The sequence below is a fragment of the Pseudorasbora parva genome, chromosome 18 (genome assembly GCF_024679245.1).
Source record: "Pseudorasbora parva isolate DD20220531a chromosome 18, ASM2467924v1, whole genome shotgun sequence".
Taxonomy (NCBI): domain Eukaryota; kingdom Metazoa; phylum Chordata; class Actinopteri; order Cypriniformes; family Gobionidae; genus Pseudorasbora; species Pseudorasbora parva.
Window position 1 is genome coordinate 3770014 of NC_090189.1, and position 7500 is coordinate 3777513.

Genomic DNA, 7500 nt, shown 5'->3' on the forward strand with positions numbered 1-7500 from the left:
GACTCGTCCATGGGATTGTCAGACTGAAGCGTGATTGGTCATTCAGAGAACACGTCTCACTGCTCTAGAGTCCAGTGGCAGCTGCTTTACTCCACTGCATCCCATGCTTTGCATTGCTCTTGGTGATGTAAGGCTTGGATGAGCTGCTCGGCCATTGAAACCCGTTCATGAAGCTCTCTATGCTGTTCTTGAGCTCATCTGAAGGCCACAGAAGTCTGGAGGTCTGGAGCTATTGACTCTGCAGAAAGTTGGTGACTTCTGCGCACTGTGACCCTCAGCATGCGCTGACCCCGCTCTGTGATTTTACGTGGCCTTTCACTTCGTGGCTGAGTTGCTGTTGTTCCCAATGGCTTCCACTTTGTTATAATCCCACTAACAGTTGAGCGTGGAATATTTAGTAGTGAGGAAATGTCAGGAATGGCCTTATTGCACAGGTGTCAGCCTATCACGGCACCACGCTTGAGTTCACTGAGCTCCTGAGAGCGACCCATCCTTACACCAATGTGTGTAGAAGCGTCTCCATGCCTAGTGCTTGATTTATACACATGTAGCCATGAAGAGATTGAACACCTGAACTCAGGGATTTGGAGGAGCTTCCCAATACTTTTGGCAATATAGTGTATTTCTGATATAATAAATGGAGCCCAATTAATGAATTAAACATGCATTAAAGAGGTAAGGTCATGTGATGTTTATCAGTGTATACTGGCTGACTGTAGGAGCCAGTTTGACAGGTTGCTCTAACTTGCTGTTTAATCCAGGCTTCAAAGACAAACACAGTCAGTCGGTCCGTCAGTAGTTGACTTATGCTTCAGTAATCTGAACTGCACTTCTGAACACACACTGAGAGCCTGAGCGCTCCTCTAAGCGGGTCAAACGGCCCGATCTTCTGCAGAAGATGCAGAGATTGAGGCATTAGAGCTTTAAACACACAGTAATAGCATTTAAAAGCACCTCGTTTCAGGATAAAGAGAGTCTGAGCTGCAGTAAATCTTCTGCCGAGGGTTGATTGTGCTCAAAGCCATCAGATCCACGGGCTTCTAAACGCCTGATACACTTACTGAGTGTGTGTGAGAGAGAGTTTAGCACTCAGAAGAGATGTGAAAACAATAAACATGCAGTGATAAAACACATCTGATCCGAGGGGTTTTGAGTGCTTTTACTGTATGAAAAAGAGGCTTTATTCACAGAAATACTGGATATTTGCATATTTTTCTATATAGAATTAAATGGTTCCCAACTCAATTTTAAAGAGTAATTTATGCCAAAAAGATTCAATGCGGTTCTATTTAGAACTCCAGGGTTATCGACTCAATTTTAAAGAGTCATTAATGCCAAAAAGATTCAATGCGGTTCTATATAGAACTCTAGGTTTCTCGACTCAATTTTAAACAGTCATTAATGCCAAAAAGATTCAATGCGGTTCTATATAGAACTCTGGGGTTCTCAACTCAATTTTAAACAGTCATTTTAGGCCAAAAAGATTCAATGCGGTTCTATATAGAACTCTGGGGTTCTCAACTCAATTTTAAACAGTCATTTTAGGCCAAAAAGATTCAATGCGGTTCTATATAGAACTCTAGGGTTCTCGACTCAATTTTAAAGAGTCATTAATACCAAAAATAAATGTCTTAAATGATTGCATAATACTTTTATGTTTTCATGAAGTTTTTGAGCTGTTAAATTCATGACATTTAATTCAAATTAATTGAAGCAAAATCCATAAATGATCCCATGATTCCCCAACAAAAGGTTCTGTGTATGAAATGCCTGACAGAACCCTTATTAATACTTTTACACACACGACAAACAACATAAAGATGAACTCTTTAACATTCTCAGTCATATCTCCTTAGATTCCTCTGGAGAAATACACTCAAGTGAGAAATATAAAAAAAATGTGGAGCACCTTACAGAAATGTCTTTGAGACTTCTTTTTAATTTGATATTAACAAGATTGGTGTGTATTTTCCCGCTGAAGCAGTTTAAGGATGATTGTTTTCCTGTAGGAGACTCAGGTGAGGTTTAAAGCTGCCACACTCTTAAAAAATGCTGGGTTAAAAACAACCCAAGTTGGGTTGAAAATGGACAAACCCAGAAATTGAGTTGTTTGAACCCAGTAAATGGACTCATTCAAACAACCCAATTTCTGGGTTTGTCCATTTTCAACCAACTTGGGTTGTTTTTAACCCAGCATTTTTTTAGAGTGCATGGTTTCTCTCAGCCTGAGAAAATGGTGTTTGGGGCCACAGAGACTTACAAACAGCCAGCCATGACTACAACACAGGAAACAGCACGTAATTACACCGTGTGTGTATGTGTGTGTGTGTGTGTGTGTGTGTCTGGGACGCACAAAGACGCACTATTCGCTGCTCAGACGCGCCTTTCCCATCGCCGTGGAAACGCAGGCCGTACAGAGCGCGCTTTGTCATCACACTTTTCCACAACACACACATTCATACGGTGAGTTTAACGGCTCTCCGGCGCACCCTAGTGCTGAAAGATTCAGTCACTGATCACACTGCTCATATCCATCAGAGACACACACACACACACACACACACACACACACTCAATCAATCAATCAATCAGCTTTATATATATCGTGCTTTTACAATGCCGATTGTGTCAAAGCAGCTTCACAGTGTCAAACAGGATAATATTGCAACAAAATTAGATTTAGCTGTACAGTCGTTCTGGAGTAAACTGTGATGTTGTCAGCTTATTTTAATTTATTATATAGTGATAATGTTGGCAGGTCAGTAACATAGTTTATAGAATTAAACACACACACACACACACACACACACACACACACACACACACACACACACACACACACACACACACACAAAGGACAGACTAATAGGCTACAATGATGGCGGTATGATGGTGATAAGGAGTGATGGTCGTCACTATTACATGGTACTACACTCAAAAAAATTATTCTTTCATAATTTGTTTATTTGCTATTATCTTTTTTTCTCTAATAAAAAAGTGATGGTAGTGATAATAGAATAAATAGTAAATGGGTAATTTTGCTCATGAATACACACACTCACCCACACACGCCTGCACATTCACACACTTTTATTTCACATCTAGAATTATGTAACTACTCGATGGTCAGTTACTGCACTATTATGGTTTGTTTGTGTGTTTGTCAATAAAAAAATAAAAACACACAGAAACCGTTCTTAAAGATAGTCCCGCGGTGTAATGACAGTGATGAGGAAACTTTCATTTTATGTAGAAAGACACGAAATAAATCCTGCACACGTATTCAGAAACGCTATGGGCATTTACTGGACTACTGATTTCATTAAAGGTCATATAATAATATATACTTTACAATACAATACAAATATAGTAGTAATATAGCAAAAATAATGAAATTTTATACGATATAGTTATCATTAGAAATCTTTTTGTTAAAAAAACATTCGACTTAAATGATCTTACGTAAATTGTGCACAATATAATCTGAAAAACAGCTTCTGTGCATCTGAGGCATGTTCATATTTTAATAACAGCATTCATAAAGTTATGCAAACCTGTAAACCTGTGAAAAGACATGCGAACCAGAGCTGTGTGTCTTTCTGCCAGAGGACAGCTGTGTGTGTGTGTGTGTGTGTGTGTGTGTGTGTGTGTGTGTGTGTGTGTGTGTGTGTGTGTGTGTGTGTGTGTGTGTGTGTGTGTGTGTGTGTGTGTGTGTGTGTGTGTGTGTGTGTGCGTGCGTGCTGTAGATTTATGAAGTCATGGGAAACAAATGCCGAGAGTTTGTCTGGGAACAGTCGCACTGACAGACAGCAGAGATCACTTTCACTCTCACACACACACACACACACACACACACACACACACACACACACACACACACACACACACACACACACACACACACACACACACACACACACACACACGCGCAGTAACACTCAAACACTTAACAGGCATATTTCGACTCATTTATGGAGTGGGGTTTCACATTTTTGGTTAGGAATGACAAGGATAGACACATTTTTTATTATTTATTCTATTATTTGTAAAATGCTTTGCTTATTTGTATCTTAAATTGTATTATTTGTTGGTTTTTTACTTCATTTTATCTTTAATGTTTTGTGAATTTTTTTGTTGTTTCATTTTTATCTTTAATATTTTTAATGTTTTACTTTATATTTCAACTTTAATATATTGTGTTTATTTAATTTTATATTAAATTTTTTGTTTGCAATATTTTATTATTTAATTTTTATTATTTTTTATCTTATCTTTAATATTTGTATTATTTTTAAAAAATCTTATTATTTTTTTTAAATTAAAATTAAATTAATAAACCCGAAAAAATGACATTTTTAATTAAAATTAAATTAAAAAATATTATTAAAATTTTTTATTATTTAATTTTTATTTTTGTTTTTTTAATATTTGTATTATTTTTTATCTTATCTTCAATATTTGTATCATTTGTTTCTTTCTTTCTTTGATATTTTTTCTGTATATTTTGAATCCGTGTGTATCTCTCTCTGTCGATCTGATGGAAGGAGTTTTTGGCAGGGTCAGATCTGATGGTTTCGGCCCGTGACCTCGTGACCTCTGTATTTCCGGGTCCCGACTCAGCCGTTAAATGCAGTATTGTGTTCAAGGCGGCTCGTCAGCCGTCCCTCCGTCTCTCAGAGGAAGAGCGTTTCCTGCACTCGCTTCTCGCCGGGCTTTTCTTCTTCTTCCAGCTTTTGTTTGGTTTATTTTTAGGAGTGTAACCCTGTCACTCTATTGTTTGGCTGTTTGATGGATGGATATTGTTCTTGGCCGCTAACCTTGAAAACACACACACACACACACACACACACACACACACACACACACACACACACACACATGTTGGTCTATATAGTTTACAGGGACTCTCTATAGGCGTAATGGTTTTTATACTGTACAAACCTTATTTTCTATCCCCTTACACTGCCCCTAAACCTACCCATCACACACACACACACACACACACACACACACACACACACACACACACACACACACACACACACTTCCTCTAAACCTGTGTGCATCTTTTTGTGACATATGAGGACACAAATGTGTATAATGACGTGGGTACACTGTTTAAAAAAACGTAATTTTACAGGTAATGGTCTGTATTTTTTTACAGGATTGTCCTGTTTTTTCATTATACAGTGAAATGCCTGTTGTTTTACAGATATTTGCTGTAATTTAAATTTTGGCTATTACAGTGACAGGAATTGCTTGTATTTTGGTACTACATCAAATTTCCGTTTTTTAAGAGGAAATTTCTGTATTTTTACATAAGTTCGATTCATATTTTACAGATTTTTTCTGTAAAAATAGAAAAAAAGGAAATGAATATATATACAGAAATCAGCAGTCAATCCACATTTTAAATGTTTATTATTGTGTTTAACACATTAACATGATAATGCCCACTAAGCAAAGTTATGGTCCAAATAGAGGCTTTGCCACTAGAGGCGTACGACCTGAGGGAAAGACTCTGGCTCAGGATTCAATCCAGGATCTTCTTGCTGTGAGGAGCCAGTGTTTCCCACTGAGACACTGTGCTGCCCTTAATCTCAGATATAAGAGACACTTTGACTATTTCTGTCAGAGTCAGACGTCTACAGAAGCTCTTACAGGTTTAGATGTTGAGGATTTAGGGTTCATTTGAGGTCACCATTGTGGAGGGAAGTGTTTGCTTTAGTTGGGCTCTTGGTCCCCGTATGTGTGTTAGCGTTTCTTAGGGTGCGTTCACACTTGTCATGTTTGGTTGGATTAAATCGAACCCTGGTGCGATTGCTCGGTTAGTGCGGTTCATTTGAACATATGTGAACGCTGCCATCCGAACCCTGGTGCGCACCAAACAAGCGGACCGAGAGCGCTATAAAGACGGGTCTCGGTCCGCTTCCAAACGAACTCTGGTGCGGTTCGATTGATATATGAACGCAACACGGACCAAAGACATGTAAACGGACCAAAAACCGGACATAATGTCACAAGATTCGACGCATAGTCAGCTGATTTGACGACGCAGAGAGATCGGTGTTTTCAAAATGAGTAACGCTAACATTAGAGGGCAAACGTGGAGCAACGAGGAAGTGCATCATCAATATTTGGTCAGACGAGCATATTTCGAAAATGCTAGAAAAAACACACAAAAAGCAAACCTGGCTCTTCTCATCAAAGGACCCGTGTTGGCCATTTGTCGGTACAGACGACCTGCCGTCTCTTTTCTGCACAACAGAGGAAATCCTGCTGCTGTTTTAAACGTTTTAAACATTTTATGAGCTCTTCATGGCTGCGTCCGAAAACCTATGCTGCTGACTCGTTGCCTCATCAGACAACGACTTGTATGGCAGCGTTTTGTGCATGAAGGCACCTCACGAAACTAATTTCGGACAGACTTCTAAGGCAGTGTAACACTTTAATGATCTACAGCAAAATAGAGAGAGCTATGGTGAGAACTAAGCACATATTTAATTACAACAGTAGTGATTTCTCGCTAGAAATGACATCAGAAGTGTAATATGTTGGTAAAAATCGTACACTGTAAAAAATGTATTGTCAATTTAACAGTAACTTACTGGCAACAATTATCCAGTAGTTGCTGTATTTTATTCAACAGTAAAATTACTGTAATACTAACTACAGTAGTATTAAGCATACCGTAAAATTAAAAACATTATTTTACTGTATTTTTACCATGTTGAAGTACAGTATTACACCGTTGATTTTTATTAATACTGTATAGTAGTATACAGTTTTGAAATGTTATTTTTATTTTATTTTATAGTGCTGCTTTGTAACCGGTAGAATATGTAGAAAATTTACTTTTAAAGGCAAATAGAAAAAGAACAATTGAAGCTTTAACTGCACAAGGTTTATTGTTTATTTTGAAACATATTTTTAATACATTAGTAATAATAATGTAATATAATACAACAATTAAAAACAAGATTTATGAAAAATGTATAATTTAACCAGTGAACAACTGGTTACATTTCATCATGTAAAAATGATCCTGAACAGGTAAAAAAAAGAAAAATAGACAGGTTAAGATGAAGGCCAGGTGAGGGAAAAAGTGGGAGCAACAGCACTTCTGATAATCCTGCAACGAAAGATAAGCACAAATCAATCAGTGGCAAGACATACAACTAATAATCAAAAAACCTTTTTAGGGGAAATAATTTTGTGCCATTAATTGCAGCGGAATATCATAAATCAGCATAATTTTGTCTGATATTAACATTTGTCAATGTGTTTTTTTATAATTATTTGAAAATTAGAAAAGGATATGTTTGCTGTGCTGGGTTAGTAGTACCTGGCTGGTTTGTCATGGGTAAATATCACACTAAAACTGCAGTTAGCATCAAATATGTCATGTTGAGTGGTTTATTAACTTATTCATTCAAGTTCAAAACTGCTGATTCTCTTAGAAACAAAGCAAGTGGCGGTTTTAATAATAAATTATTAAAT

At 37.3% G+C, this 7500-nt stretch overlaps 1 protein-coding gene across 8 annotated transcripts in view; it reads left to right on the plus strand.

The window, feature by feature from the left end:
• LOC137046937 (transcription factor 4-like) overlaps positions 1-7500 on the plus strand; it is a 196233-nt gene that overhangs the window by 163228 nt on the left and 25505 nt on the right. The gene's annotated exons all lie outside the window — the stretch shown is intronic.